This window comes from Parasteatoda tepidariorum, chromosome 9 (genome assembly GCF_982258835.1).
Source record: "Parasteatoda tepidariorum strain Cologne lab strain chromosome 9, Ptep-v5.0, whole genome shotgun sequence".
Taxonomy (NCBI): Eukaryota; Metazoa; Arthropoda; class Arachnida; order Araneae; family Theridiidae; genus Parasteatoda; species Parasteatoda tepidariorum.
Genome location: NC_141763.1, coordinates 54,778,185 through 54,794,996, shown reverse-complemented (window position 1 = coordinate 54,794,996; position 16,812 = coordinate 54,778,185). Strand labels below are relative to the sequence as shown.

The 16,812-nt window shown below is 27.2% G+C and overlaps 1 protein-coding gene across 2 annotated transcripts in view; it reads right to left on the bottom strand.

The window, feature by feature from the left end:
- The window catches only part of Nurf-38 (Inorganic pyrophosphatase Nurf-38), a 54,010-nt gene extending 37,779 nt beyond the window's left edge, over positions 1-16,231 (bottom strand). Inside the window, exon 1 of one of the 2 annotated variants that reach the window (XM_071186723.2) lies at positions 16,081-16,231. The gene's annotated coding sequence lies outside the window, so the exon portion shown is untranslated. The remainder of the gene's footprint in view (positions 1-16,080) is intronic. The other variant, XM_087151850.1, reaches the window with a different exon arrangement.
- Positions 16,232-16,812: the final 581 nt, after the last annotated feature.

The window sequence follows — 16,812 nt, the reverse complement described above, 5'->3', positions numbered from 1 at the left end:
ATTAAGAAATCTCTTCGTTTTCTTGCCAGAATTATTAGAATTTTTATTTTTTCAAGATTAGAAAGCATATAAATAACAAATTTTCTTATACCCTTAAGAACAAAAAGAACCAAGTTACAGGCATGCTGGCTTACACTATACTTACGTTATTATAAGGTCAAGTGTCACTGCCCGGTATACCCTACATGAATGTTTTTTTTTTGTTGTTAAGTGCTACGGCTTGGTATGTATCCTACACCAGTGCTCTTTTTTGTAATTTTCGTGTTAAATGTGACTGTTTAGTATGCATTTGTTTTGGTATATACCTAAAACTAAAATGTTCATTTTTTTTAAGGTTAAGTGGGTTAAAAATTGAAAACGCATCTAATCCATGTGGCTGGCACAAAACCTGGTGGCCCAAAAATTCGTACAACAAACAAACAACGCACACAAAGAGTAAGCATCAGCATCCAAAGTTAACAAGCAACTAACATTGTATAGCTGTTTGCGCTGGAAATTAATATTACGCATTCGTATTAGAAATCTTTAGCCAAATGCATTGAAAATTGTTACACTGGCCAAACTGCATTGGCAATTGTTAAAAATGACGGATAATTGTGATAAATTCTAAGATATAAATAACTTTAATTGACCCACTTGGTTATTAATAATAACATACGATTATTAACAATAACTGATTAATTACATTCACCGCATCATATATAATTTAGTTAAAAAAGAAAAGTAAATAAGAGAGTAAGAAATTAAGCGATAGCTGAGAGTTATTTACTAGGTAAAATAGTGGTATAGTTGGGAGTTATTTACTAGGCGCATTTTTTGCTAGGTAAAATTGATCGTTTTTTTTTTTAAAAAAAATTATAGGAGAAAATTGTATTGCATTTAATCTTTCTTAATGAAACTTAAACTTAATGAGCAAAAAGCTTTGATTTCCTTTTAAAAATCGTTGCAGAAAATAACGTCCAAATCTTTTTAATTGTTCATCCACTTTATCAAGTTTTTAAAAAAATATAAGAAAAAAATGCTCGAGAAGATATGCATTAAAAAATGTTAAATTTTTTTTTAATAAATCTGATTAATTAGTTTTTTATAAACATTTAAAATGACAAATTTTTTAGCAATACAAATAAGTGTTCCTTTATCTCATTGCATAATTGAAATAAATAGAGCATAAAAAATTCAATCTAATATATATATATATTAAATTAAACGTTTGAGAAACAATTTATCCATCATTAATTTTTTTAAACCTTTTTCGTGATTAATCGTGAATTTTTTTTCTTAAACTTTTAAAACATTTCGAATAATCAAATGAATTCGAGAGCAAGACTTAATTCATCAATGTATCGATTAAATGAATTGGAATCGAAAAAAGTAAAAGAATTCCTTCCAAATAGTTTTAATTGCAAAAGGAATTGGAATTAACGCCTCGAATTTAATGTCACTTAAGGAGAAATGCTGCTCAGCACGCTACGCCGAGTGGAACGTCTTTAAATTGAATTAATTTAAAAGCAGAATCGTTTTCGGCTTTTAAGCCTTTGTATTAACTTAGTTACCTTGTTCATGTTTAAGAACGTAAGGTATTGCAAGAGACATCAGTAATAATAACTTTAAACTCAATTTTCTTCAGTTTATGTTGAGTATTATCTTGATTTCGATAACCTAAAAAAAATCCTATAAATATCCTTTAAAAAGGCAAAAAATGCCTTTTAATAAAGCAAATTTCTAGAAAATGCCTTATTATTTAAGTAAAATTGTTGAGCTAAAAAATGGTTTCCCCTTCATAATTTTTTTAATATGTGCTAAAATATATAAAGCAATGCAATACATCCTCTAGTTTAATCAAAGTTTCAAATTAATGTTATCTGCAGAAATAGCAAAAAAAAGTGGAATAACATTTCATGACATTTCCAAAACATTTTCTTGTTGCACATTTTAAACTTCCAATATAATTGTGTAACAGAATTACATTGAATTGGTAAATGTTTTTTGATCTTTTGAAATGTAAAAGGGAGATTAAAGATTTTATAATGGGGAATCCTAGTTTCAGGGGGTAATGTAAGTTACAATATATAGTGTAAAATTATCAGAAAAATCTTACTTTATATGTAATATATATGAACCGAAACCAAAGAAATAATAAAAAATGGAAAAAGAATATCCCCAAAACTTAAAGAAAGCTCTAAAATGCAACAATTCGCCAAATTCTTAAAGATGACCTAAAAGAAAAAAAAAAATATTTCCGAAACGAAAAAAAATGAGGAAAGAAAATGTCATAAAAATTCGGACCTTAGTGATAGGTAGCAAAAATTGTTAAAGAAGCTAATTATTAAAAAAAAAAAAATGAAATTCATTTAGTCACGTGTTAAGCTTATGAAATGACTTTTGATGCTATGTAAATGACTATTGCTGTCGAATGTGAACAACAGCTCATTTTATAACCGTCGTTGAACATCCGACCCGATTTTATGGGTTTACGACTGCTAATATTCAACTCCGTTGCCTTGTAATTTTGAACCCAACCTAGAGGACAAGGGAACTCCTGGATCGAGTGTTGGGAGAAATTTGCCTTCGTGGAAGACTTTTTGATGGAGCTAAGTCCCATTTGCGTTATATTGAGAGGAAGATCACAAGAACCTCCTACGGTTAGCCTTACTGCAAGGGGACTCTAACTCATGATCCGTCTACCACTGAGGATATTTCACGTCAGCATTGTGGTCGGAGCAAGCCGGATGCGGAATTAGTATCGACTGGGATTCGAATCCGGTTCGCCTCATAGGGAGGCGAGCGTTCTATCCCCTGAGCCATCGAGGCAACAACAACTCATTGGATGATATAATATATATTGTAAATGGAAACGCTAAACAAAACTGAAAAAAAAAATTAAATTAAAAATAACCGACCGACGATTCCACACGTGAAAAGTCATATTTTAACCTACAGTCTTCTCCTCAGAGCAAAACCGGTTTTTACATGTTATTTTTTTATTGGTGAAATTATATATTATATTTTACATGTTATAGGTGAAATAGTGTGAAGAGGAGAAACATCCCCTCAATTTTTCTAGTTTACTAAATCGCCAGTGGGTTCAATAGTTCTCGATGTATTGCACTTTTTGAATATTTAAACATTACTTTTATTAGATGATGATAGAGATATTTACTTTCTTTGGTCATTCTATATTGACTTATAAAATGTTTGTTTATCGTGAGTTCATTAATGTTTTTTTTTACTTAATGTAACGTGTTGACTCATAAAAGTTTAAACAAATAAAAATGATTTTGTCTTAGTCTTAATTTTTCATGAGGTAAACTATGATTATGCATTCAACTGGATAAAAACGATGCTCAAAAAATAATTGCGATAAAATAAAACGAAAACTACAATAATATTTTTGGTGAGCAAATAATTTGTAATCGGTTAAGAAATTACAGCTTTTATTTGCTTTGTTTATCTTATGTTTGTTGAATATATGATAATCTTTTTGCATCATAAATAAACAAGAAAGGGACAAAATTAGTTTTATTTATATTTTTTTAAATAAACAATAAAAAAATCCAAAAATTTCCGTCCCTAAGGAATGATTTTTTTTTACGAACAATTCAATAAATAAAATAATTATAATATTCTATTTTGTGTCCTTAATAACAATATGCTCCAAGACGTCATTAATAAGCTGAGTTCTATAAATTCAAATAATATGCTATTGTCTTCACCAATAAGCTGACTTTTATGAATAAATATTTATAAATAAGTATTTATGAATAAATATTTATAAATAAATATTTATATAATATGGTCTTGCTGAATTCAAAAAATAAAATAAATACTGAAACAAATTTGAAATCAGGTTTTTAAAGTTAGTACGAGAAAATCTTGTAGTAAGTTCGTTTTGCGGCTGATTCATGTCAAATGAAAGACAAGGCGAAAGACGTTCCGAATTCCAATAATCATTCTTGGAAGAGCTATCAAATTCTGTTTAAGGGGAATGAAATATATGGAATAACAATAGCTACCCCTTGAAGAAATGAGAAAGTATTTGATACCGAAACGCCATTAATTTGTAAAAGTGACAGCACAAAACAGCTCCTTTATGTTTGAAAAATAGTTAGTAACAAACATAAATAACCATAAAACAAAAACAACATCTTCTTTTTAGTTAATAATAAACTTAATTTCACAAATAAACTAAATACAATATACTTTTTTACAGTCATTTATAATGATAATTAGCTGAATTCTTTAAATGAAATAAACACAATGTTCTATTTTTATTTACTATTAAACTGAGTTTTGTAAATTAAATAAATATAATCTGTTTTTTTTTCAGTGATTAAGTTGGGTTCTTTAAATGAAATAAAAGCTGAAACAAATCAGAGTTTGAAAGCGTACGTGGAATTCCTTTTGCATGTTCCGTTTATGCTAGACACATGTCGAATGAAATACACGTTGAAAAGACATTCAGAATTCCAATAATCATTCGTAGGAGAGCTATCAAACTCTGTTTGCGGGGAATGAATTGATCGGAATAATAATGACTGCACCGGGCAGAAATGAAAGGATTATTTGACGTTGAAACCTTTCATTTTTATTTAATTATAGTTCTGAGATTTAAAACCATATTTATGTCCCCAAAATATTATATAGTTTTTATGCTCTTAAATATGTTTTATGAAACAATCTCTAATATATAGCATTATGTAACACATTTTTGAAATTTGCTTTTCTTTAAATAACTAATTATTGTGTTGTACATCTTTTTTTTAAAATTTAATAACATCTAATTTTGTAAATAGTTTAAGAATAAATCTTTTATATAAATGTCAACAATTAAATTTACAACTGACATTGCGTAGGGGATGCAATAGTTTTGTTTCACAGTAACAGGAATCGAGTTGTTAATTTCTGACAAGTAAATTGTCGATGCATTCGAGAAAATAAAATTGAAAACTTTAATGAAAGAAGACAAAATTGTAAATAATGTTTTAAATAAAAAAATTTCACTTTATTTTAATCTTTTTTTCCGTTTTTTTTTTAAATCTAAGTTCTTAACCCACTAATATTAATGAAACTGATCCAAAAGCTGACTGATCATACCCATTTTAAAAAACTGATCACACCCATTTTTAAGTAAGCATTTGATTTCTTCAAGAGGTTTTAAAGTCAGCATTTGACTTTTTACAAACTGTAAAAACTTGTAGAAGATCTTGATCAGTGAATTTGAAGTGTTAACTTTAAAATAAAATAAAAAAATAAAGTGTGTTTCGAGCAAATGACGTAAGCGAATTTGCAGAGTCTTTTTCTAATTTTCAGTTTTAAATGTGATGAAATAAAATATTAAAAAAAGAGTCACAGAATGCTTTGCTGTATTTTTATCACAATATCAAAATCAACAATCGTCATAAGTTTAGTGATTTTTTTTGTAAATTTATCTTTTCTTATCGTACTCGTTTCTTACATAGTTACAAAATCTAGTTTAGAAAAAATATGAGTTGCTTTTTTTAAAAAAATGATTACATGCCTCAAAATGTAATGCAGACTTTTTGTAATCGCTTATTAGTTGTAAATCTCCCGTTCTTAATTGAAAAGATTTGCAATTTTAAGTAAATCGATTGAAAAAAAGTGAAAAATTTCTGTTAACCCGAGAGGCAGCATTTAAAACTATCCGTTCTCGTTTTCCTACTTTGTGCACTGGGCGCGAAATTAAAAAGCGGTATTGACTGTGAACAATTTTAGCGCATCTAAGCACCAAAAATGGTGGTAACCACTTTACACCAAAGTGAAGTTTTACATGTATTGCAACGCATAAAACGTTTATTGACATTATACATATTGACATATTATATATTTATTGACAATATACATATTGACTATTTTCTAGAAGCCATTTTTGTCGCACATAATTGTCTTATAAGATGAATACGCAGCAATAAAAGACTTTTTAAAAATTTGCGTAGACAATATATACAATATTTTTATCGGTGCGAAAACTTAATTAAAATTTTTTTATTTGTATTTGATGGGGAAAAAAGCTTTATATTTTGTGCAAATATTTTTTACTCTGATTTAATGGTTTTGGAGACATGACTAAATACTCTGAAAAAGAAATAAAATAAGAATAAGATTATACGACTCAAACTTTAAATAGCTCTCCCAATTATTTTCAGCAAACCGTCTATCAGCTATCTCCCATAGTTTGATGTTCCAAAATTAGAATTAGTTAAAAAAATATGGTTTGTCGATATTTTCATCTTAACATTTTTTCGAAACATCCAGCATATTCAAGTCCTGTTCTTGTTGAAACATTAAGAATACAACTTAAAATATGGAAATTAACTGATTATATTAAAACATTTTCAGTTTCTAATTTTTTACTTAGCTTAATTTACATAAAAGGCAGGCTAAAAAGGAGACTACACTGATCTATCAGCGGCGTATTCGATCAAAGGGATCCCAATCTTTTTGGCTTTGGATTTCTAAATAATAGAACTTCTTTTGGAAGAACAAAGTTCATTAGCAATTGTAAACATGAAAATACATAAAATAAGCTGAGTTATATTTTTGGTTGAAATTAAAACAATAACGAACTAATGCGAATGATTAAAATGGTACAGCTAGCATATTTCTTATTATTGAAATCATGCATGTATTTATTATGAATTGAAAAATTTGATGGGAAATATTAATGTAATTTTTTTTATTAAAGTATTTGGTTTCGTAAGTTATTCAATTTGGAGAAAAAAAATATTTAATTTCAAATTTAATGATCTATTATTTTTTTTATAAAATACTTAATTTCTTTATCATAACTAAAATAATAAATAGATTATTTAAAAAAGAAAAATAATAGGAAAATAGGTGAAAAAAATAGGAAATGGATTATTATGCACTAACTATATTGATGGAATCGTTATAACTGACACTTTAAATTAAATGTTAATACTTTTTGAATATCAATACTGCAGATATTAAACAGCTTAACGCGGATTAAATAATTGATTATATTTATTTTTTTATCAGATTAAATTGGTATGACCTTTAAATAAATGTAAGAAGCATAGTAATTCTATAATTTATAAGAAGAAAGAAAAGAATTAAACCATATTCATTTACAAAAAGTGAACCTAAACAAAAAGTAGCGACAACAAAACAATTTTTTTCATATGAAGTATCAATGCAATTTTTTAATAAATACTAACTATCAGGATTCTTAAGATATTTTTATGGCAAATCTCCAGCTTGAAGTATAGAAAGACAAAAATGCTTATAATATTTATAAAAAGGGTAATTCTAAAGGAAGAAACTTGTCCTCTTTTTTATAAATTTTTTCATCACATTTATAATTCATTTTAATAAGGATTAATGTTAAGAAGCGAAAGTCAAGAGAGAGAAAGTGAGAAAAAAAATAATTAACGCAACCTAATTCTTTTAAGAGTTTGAAGTCCAATAAATATAAAAAATAATTTTTATGTAGATTTATATACATGAAAAATATTGCTTCCACAAATTTCATGCACAAAATAGATTTTTTATTTTTTCATTGCTGGTTGAAGAAATTTTTTTATTATTTTCTAAATTTTGATAATAACAATCACTTTTAAATAAAATATAAAATAGCTTTATATTAATAAATATTAACTAATTAATATTAGCTAATTAATATTAATTAAATATTAACTTATAAGTATTAATCAATAGAGTAACTCTATTATTAATTAATTAATAATGGATGAGATAAAGAAGGAAATAGTCATGGCATTGAGAAATAATTCTCAATTCTTTTAAACCTATTATTATTTTGTTAACATTTGAAATTATTATTCTTCTAAACGAAAAAAATTATATATTGGTATTAAGACTTCGGATAAAAGATTATGAAATTTTAATTTATTAATATGAGAGTAAATTTTTTAATTCTGTAACTCATATTATAATATTTTTTATTCGGCTGAAATCAGGAATTTATTTTGGTATTTTTTCACGGAACAATATTTAATTTAAAACTAAATAAATATATTTATAAGTATACTTGCTTATTTATATTTTTACTAATAATAGTCCAAAAAGAAAGTGCTGAATAGATGTAAGATTTTTTAAAATTTCTCTCAATAATTCTACTTACATTTCCAAAATAGTTTATATGTTTCAAAAGTAAAATCCAAACAATATTAGAAAATTAAACTAGTGATACTTTAGTTAATTACTTTAATTTTAAAAAGAGTTTTTCAAATTATAAATGACTGAAAACTTCATCTAACTTCATTATTCTCTTACATTTCATTAAAGTAAGTGATCAGTTAACTACGATAACACTTACTTCATTAAAAAGCTTCTCGCATTATTAAATTTAATGCGTCAGTCTCTTGTTAAAACGTTTTCATTAAAGTAAAATCAATTTCAATAGCAAGGCATCCAAAATAAAAGTAATTTGTTTCAAAAATATAAAGGAAGTTGAAGAAAGAATATAATGTTTCAAAGTTATTTGGTCGAGTCAATAAATAAGGCAAATTTTATAAATAACGCAAATGTTATAATATGACGACAATGTAAACTAAACTTTCCTAAAATCTTATTACGCACAAAATAATATTGTTTGGAAATGACGCAATGGTTATATTGAGTAAATACCCAAGTAAATATACTAAAATGTATCGAAGTAAAATAATTTTCTAAAAAGGAATCTTTTCCAATTAATCAATTGAATGTTTAATTACATTTGAGCTGTATACCTAAGTTGGATTTGAATTTCAAGGCTGAACACTTCTCTCTTCCAATCAACCCCATGGTTGACAGAGGATTTTCTATCGGCCTTGATTTGATCATGGGCGTCTGAAAGACAGAGACTAAAGATGCAGTTTTAAGAGCTCTCGAAACAATGGAATTCTCTTACCCAGAGGAGGAATGGTAAAGACGTTATACTGACGGTTCCAGAGTGAGCGGTTGTGTTAAAACCAGTGTCGGTGAATTTTTTTGCCTTTGTACTCCCATCGGTTTAAGGATCAGCTTTCGATGTTCAGATGGCTGCCATTTTCCAGACCCTGTCACAACTTCGGACGCATCTAGACTCCTTTCCAAAAGTTGTCTTATTATCTGATTCGAAAGCAGCACTTCAAGCAAACGATGCATCATCTAGCTATTCTGGAACTTTAACAATCGATAATTGCTTAAATCTCTTCAACTGGTTCGCCAGTTATAAGTTACAATATAGCCAGTAATAAGTAAATAAGCCAGACAGTAGTTCTTCAATGGATTCCTGTCCTCTGTGTAATCGAATCGAGGAGATCTGAAAACAGGAAGCCTTTGTCCTCCAGATATCTCATTCCAGACTTTCCTTAAATACTGTCAAAAGTCTAATAAAGAACATTTTCAGGGACTCTTTTCACGAAGAACACTGAAAATCGCAATTCCAATAAACCATGGCTTAAACAGATTCTCAATATTCCTCAGTGGCCTAGGATGAAATCTGTCGCCATGTTTCTTCTGATAACTGAACACGATTACTTGAATAAACATCTATGTCGCATCAAAGTGGTTCCTGACCCTTTTTGTACCTTGCGTGATCTCGAAGAAGAGATGGATTTGTCTCCCCTGTTTAGATGTCCTTTATAGAAGAAACATGACTGACATTTTCAAATTATAACATTTCCTTAGCAATTGAGCTCCAGATCTGCGATGTCAAGCAGGATTACGTATTATTTCTGCCGTTCTGCCCTTTGCAATGAAGATCAGTGTGAAATCACGTATTATATAATTTTTCACAATGAAAAAAAATGCTGTTGAAAGTTCTTCTCTCCTGTGGCCATCTATCATTTACTTATATATATATAAAAAATTAAATTCTTAATGAACAGAGATTTTATATTAGAAATCTTGAATATAAAAATAATTAAAAGCCAAAATATTAAAAAGAGGACCTAGAAACAAACAAAATTGTGAATAATATGTATGTTTCCGTGAAAGATCAAAATTTAGAGAAAGTCGACTTTCACCGATGTATATCATAAATCACACAGCCGCTTTTGTGAATGTCTAAAATATTTGTTATAGGGTAAACCAACCAGTGAAGGAACATTTCATATATATTGATTAAAAATAGGAATTTGAAAGTTTTTCTTCAAATTGATTGGTAACAATAGCTTACGACCAAACAATAGGAAGTCATCTAGCAATGTTTTGGATTACCTGGTCAAATAGACTTCTCTGGAAAAAATTTTCGAATTTGTTATTATCTCTGCAACACCTTGTTTCATTGAAAAATTTATAAGGTGAGTGTTTGTATTTATATGTTTGAAGTGGAATTAGTTGCATTTAATAGTTTTATTTTTCTCACTGTGAAAAAGAGAATTCAAAATATAGTTATTGAAGTTACGTTTTATTTTTTTTAAGCATCATAGCATAATAAAGTACTGAGATAAGGGGGTGTTTATTCACTGGATCACCAAATGATGAAAAACCAATGAAGGAACAAGTGTTCCTTTACTGGATTTTTTTCTAAGTTAATGAAAATAAAAGTTCAACTTTAATTTTCTTGTACCTTTACCTTTAGTTTCTTGTACCTTATGCGAAAAATAACTTCTAACCAGTGAGGGAACAGGCATGTTCCTTTACTGGGAATAGATTTCCCAGTGAATGAACAGTATGTGTTAATATGTTGACACTTTAATTTTCAATTCATGATTACAAAAAAAAAGTTAACATTTTCCTAGTATTTATATGTTTTAATTTCAAGAATAGGCTTGTTTTTAAATATTTGTATGGCTTATAAATTCATAAAGAGGATTAAAAAATAACCAAAATTAAGTGTTCCTTTACTGGGTGTTCATTCAGTGGTAAGAGCTGTTCCTTCACTTGGTCTTCTTACTACTTGTTATTTGAACCTCCAAAACTTTAAAACAATATTACCGTAAACCGGGGCGAGTCTACCCATTTTTTCAGTTTGTCAACTTTCAAGTTGTCAAACTTTTGTAAATATTAAAGAAAAAAGGCTTTTAATAGGTGTTTCGGAATCTCTATTTATCCCTCTTTAAAGCTGTGAAATCGATTTTAGAAAATATTAACAGTTACGCTGTTACTGTATATTTTTATAGAACTGCTGACAAATCTCTCGTATGGGGCGAGTCTACCCATTCTACTAAAATGAATGTTAACATTGCAAATAATCAAATTTTACTATTAAATTGTTATTTTAGCTACTATATAGGATATTTATGAAGTAAAATTCATAACTTTATTATAGATTCCATTTTTTTATTCATAAAATAACACAAATTGAGTATTTTATCGATTATCACATTTTGATCACAGTTTTGTTTTTATAATCATTAACATTATAAAATAACATTTTTTTCTGATTATTGTTGATGAAAATAAATTGAAATTAATAATTTGTTAATAATTTGTTTGGCTTTTATCCTTTGGATAGCTTTTTCCATCTCAGGTGCCATTTTTTTGTAACATTTAAATCCATTTGCTTTGCGAATATAATTTCGAACCATCTGTAATAATAAATAATAATTTATTTAACTTGCATTAAATAAAAAAAGTTAATTTTGTAATATAAAAATTAAAAAATATATTATATAAAATTGAAAATTATATTTACATTTATATTAAACCTAAAAATTTTCTTATTAATGATAAATTTATCAATACAAAATTAAAATAATATACTCAAATTCATTTAAAATGACTTAATTTTAATATAAACAAAGTTCTAAATTATTTTATTATGCTTTATTAAAACTAAATACGAATGGGTAGACTCGCCCCGCGAATTCTGGCTTTTTGTTTACAACAGCAAAACTTACATTATTTTTGTTTTTTTTCATATAAAATTAATGTAATCTTAGTCTTAGATAAGTTTATCACTTAACCAAAGTGAAAATAGTAATAATAATAATATACTTACGGAGCACCAACTAAAAGTTTGCTGATTTTCAATACAAATCTCTCAAAAGACGTTTGAACAGGTCGGTTAAAAGGACACCAAATAAATAAAAACGGATCAAACTACTACAGCGCCATCTTCCTTAGAGTCTGAACTAAGTCCTCCGTCGGTAAAAATTTTTTTATTTGCAATTTAAAATAGTGAAAATTAAATAAAACTAAAATGGGTAGACTCGCCCCTGGATGGGTAGACTCGCCCCGGTTTACGGTATGTAAGTTCTCTGCAATTTTTTTTACATAATTTGCAATTAGTAACAAATATGTTGACACTGTCATTTAACTAAAATTACGAATTTTGAAATTAATATGATTTTTTTAAAGGCAAGCGAATATTAAGTGTTCCTTCACTGGTTAGTTTACCTTACTTCATTTGTAATTCATCGATATTTAAGTATTTTTTCGATACCTTAACAATGCAATTAAAAGCAATTAGCAAAATATAGCTTCATGGCTTGGAATACCGAGCAGTGGCACTTAACCATAAAAGAACCAAACAGAATAGGTAGTATCGGGAAGTGAAAAATATCCTTAAGACATCAGTGTAAATTATAACGAATGTACACTTGCTTGGCATTCACAAAACTTATGTTTTTCCTAATCCATCCAAATTGGATTTTAAGATATTGGAAAAATATTTAAAATTTATTAAATAAATGAAATAAAATATGATCTAGCAAATATTTCAAAGCAATCATGTGACTGTTGTCATTCATCGGTGAAAGTCTATTATCCCCTATTTCAGTTTTTAACATATCATCCGTTAATTCCGCTTAATGATATAAGCTAAATTCATTTCTTAATATCAGTTTTCATTTGCTTCATCAGTAAATAATTATCTGATACTTTATTTGACACTGTTATTGTATCTCTCGGACATTTCTTTAATCTATATGCTTTGATAGCTCTTTAATTTCTTGGGAATCGAACTATTCTCAAGTAGGGCGATTTGATCCAGTTTAAACTTTAAAAAAACATTAATAAATACATTTTATAATTAAAGGAAAAAATAATATTGCAAAAAAGTTGTGGGCAATACTAGCACTTAAATTGAGTCAAATTATATATTTTATTATGTTGAAACATAACTAGGAAGTATAATTTTTAAGACAACGGATTAAATTCCTCAAACAAATGTTGATCCCATTATCAATTTGTTTTAACTCAATAAAAAATTAATCTATTAAGAAATTGTTTTTATGTATTTAACATTGCACTGATTTATCACCAGATACTTTTGTTGTTTTTGCGTGATTAATTCATTATACACTTTGTAACGTTTATTTATTGAGTAATTATTCAACAACCTTATCATAGTGGAGATAATTTCTTGAAATAAAACATGGGATATTCCTCCAATTTATCTTACATTCTTAGATTTCTTACAACTCATTAACGCTAAATTTCTTTTTATGGTAGAGTCAAGATTTTGGCTCGACGCCATTTTTTTCGACATAAAGTGTAGCCAACTTTTGCCACTGTTCTAACATCAAAGTTCTTTCATTTTTCTTTTTACATCAGTGAAGATTTCTTTGATCGCTGTTGCCAAATTGAAGTAGTTAAAGAAAAAAAAGGGAATTACTTTGAGCTTCGCAAAAATAATTATCACCTTTACACCATTTATTAAAAATGAGATTACTATCTAGTGCTTTAGTGTGTATTTGGTCCTAAAAACTTTTAAATAATTATTAAAAACCTAGTTTTAAAAATGGTAACATGTTATTTTAACGTTCCTTAAAAACACATTTAAAAATGAGAGAGAAAATGGTTTTTAAAGGTATTTTTGAATATTTACAGTGCCGATGAGTTTATGTTCTGTACATCATGAAAATACTTACATAAAAATACTGTCATTTATGTCACGACATATTTTGCTTTTTATAAAAGAAGATTTAGTTTTTTAAAGTGCATCTTGAAACATTATTATTGATTATCTTTTCTTATTATATAAATTAATACTCAAATTGAAATTGACATCTAATTATAAAGATAATAAATTGAATTGAATTATAACTATATACTAATTGAACTGTAAATGAAATGTGCATGTTACTGTCAGCGTATAAAATGCTGTCATTATATAGAATATCTATTAAATGTTTTATCTCGTAACTGCATAGAATGCCTTGACATTCTATAGATAAAATAACCATTACTGAACTTGATTGTAATCGTTTGTATACAAGGCTTGCTAGTTGACTAATTTTAATCTGTTTCACCATCTCAACTCTATTCCAGAGGGCGCTACCAGCGTAAAAAATGTATTGTTTACGTTACTTAGCATGTTAAATTTTTACTCAAGGAAACGTGTTCCCTTTGCCTTGGCAGCATGCGAATAATAGAAATCCAACTTAGAAACTTAACTTAGTTTGTATTTTAATGTTGTGAAAGTCAATGTTTATACAGTAGGTTTGGAATATATTTTTATGGAAAAAAAGATCTGTCATTTGTTTTGTACGTACAATATGCTAGCCCATAATAAGATTAAATTTTACACATTATTAGTTGTCTTGGAATGGCAAAATAGATTTTGAAGCTGTAAGCAATTGTATTGGGCATTTGAATGCAATAGCTGTTCTTAAATAAAACAATATTTGCTTCAAATTCTCCTCAGTACTTTAAACGTTTTCATTGATTTTGTAATTATAATAGAGAAGTAAGGATTCATGAGAGATTATAAAGAACATCTTTATGAATAGTTTAAATTTTTAATTCTCTTGTCATTTTTTAAAAATAAATTCAAAAATTTTAATAATTTATAAACGTGATAAAAAGTATTTTATTTTTTTATGTAAATATCTCATTAGATAAATTGGTTTTGCCCGTATATAACCCAAGCAGACAGCTGTCTAATGCTGACAAATGCCAGATTAATAAGCAGACAGCTTCAATGATTATTGAAACATTACCAAAATAAAATTACCAACAAAATAAAAGAAGCCACAATGCATTTGTGATAGTTTCTTAGAGTCGTGAACGGTAATATTTAATGACAATGGGCTCTGATGTCATCATGACGCGACGCTTTTGTTAAAGTTTCGTCTGGTTCATTGAGCCACTACGCCCTCTTGCAGCACTGAAACAAAACAGTTAGTTGATACTGTAGTTTTGATAAGTAGACTCTCTAGGTTTATAATTTAGTGTCTACGTCATATTTTTCTTAACTTCTGTATGATTGTATAGGTAGAATATTGTTTCCTTGCTGTTCCTAGTTTTTAAAATAAGTTCTTTTGTTTCATTTATAAAGCAATTATTGAATAAAAATAGAATTGCGTGAATTTACGCCAGTGTTTTGAAAATTTTACATTTTATGTATTTGTGAAGAAACATAAAATTTTCTAATCAATTCAAATTTTTCCTCTTAGATTTTAGTTTTATTATTCGCAAAAAGGTTCTCAGTCATATTTCCATTTATTCCTGTTTATCTCATTCTGTCAGATAATAATTTCTATGTGTAGAGAGAAGAAAAATATCCAAATTGTTAAAGCTTTTATGTATTCATTCTTTTATTAGTTTAAAAGATTATTTTTTAAAATTAGAGGATTAATAATATTTGTTTAATGTAAAAGGGGCTTGTTTTATGTATTTTACTCAATACTGAATTCAATATAGAATCAAGGAAAATGATGAGAAACTGAAATATTTAAAAAAAATCGTAATTTACATTGCAAAATGTATTTTTGTATGTAAATGTAATACATTACAAAACGTAATTTATAGTTTCAAAATGTATTCTTCATTAACAAATGAAATTCTAATATATGATTCCTTTACATGATCAAATTGACATAGAATCTTAAACTAAATTTAGATACAATTTTAGGTATATTTAATTTTTTAGAGTGCTAACTTTTTACTTTTTGAATTGATTAGCAAAATTAAAGAATAAAAATTTGTAAAATATAAATCGATTCTTGCGAAAAATTTAACCATTATATGCTAATTTTAAATTGTTCATTACATTGTTCAGCTTTGTAATTTACATCTTAAATTAAATTTGTTTTAAATTTTAACTCAATTAAATAACTGTAGAAACCTATGTTTCTATTTTTTGACGCTATTACAATATAAAAATAAGTAAAAATTTTCAAAACATAAATTGAATCTTGCATAAAAATTAAACCTTACATGATTACTTACCATTTTCCTGCTTTGCACCTTAAATTAAATTTTAATGTCAGTTGCTTTGCTGAGCTATATAAAAACATTGCTCTTTTATTTCCAGTTTAACGTTATTTTCAAGCCATTAGATATCCACATCAGCGTCAGATATTCAAGCTAATGGATAATTAGGGAATAATTATCAAGATTTGAATCATTAAAGAAAGGAAGGCATTAACCGAATCACGTGTCCTATTGCTGTCACACCTCATTTGGATGCATCTATTTTTCCCGATCTTTAATTGACGGCTTTTGCTATCCATGACTTAATCTGATGAGGTTTAAAATGCGTTGCCAACGAGAAATGTTTGTTTTTGTCTGTTTTATCGTTTTCAGCTTCTGAGCATTGCATATTTTTAATTGTAATGAGATAAATGCTTAAGATTAATTATGCAGAAGAGTTGATGACACCGAAAATAAAGAATTTGTGGCATTTCATTAAAGCTTTAAAATAGAAGTAAATCTAGATCAAAATAATGCTGAGAACAAAATGCAATTTTCTGTTATGTAATGAATGGAATATGAAATGGAAGATATGGAACGAATTGTGATTAAAAAATTGCGATTAAAAAATTTACATTTAATATTACACAATAATGATTAAAAAATTTCTACATTTTAAGAAAACATTATAAAATAAAAAATCGTTTCTTATTTCATGCATTGTAAAAATAAATATGTTAAATTTACAGACAGAAACTGTCAGCTGGT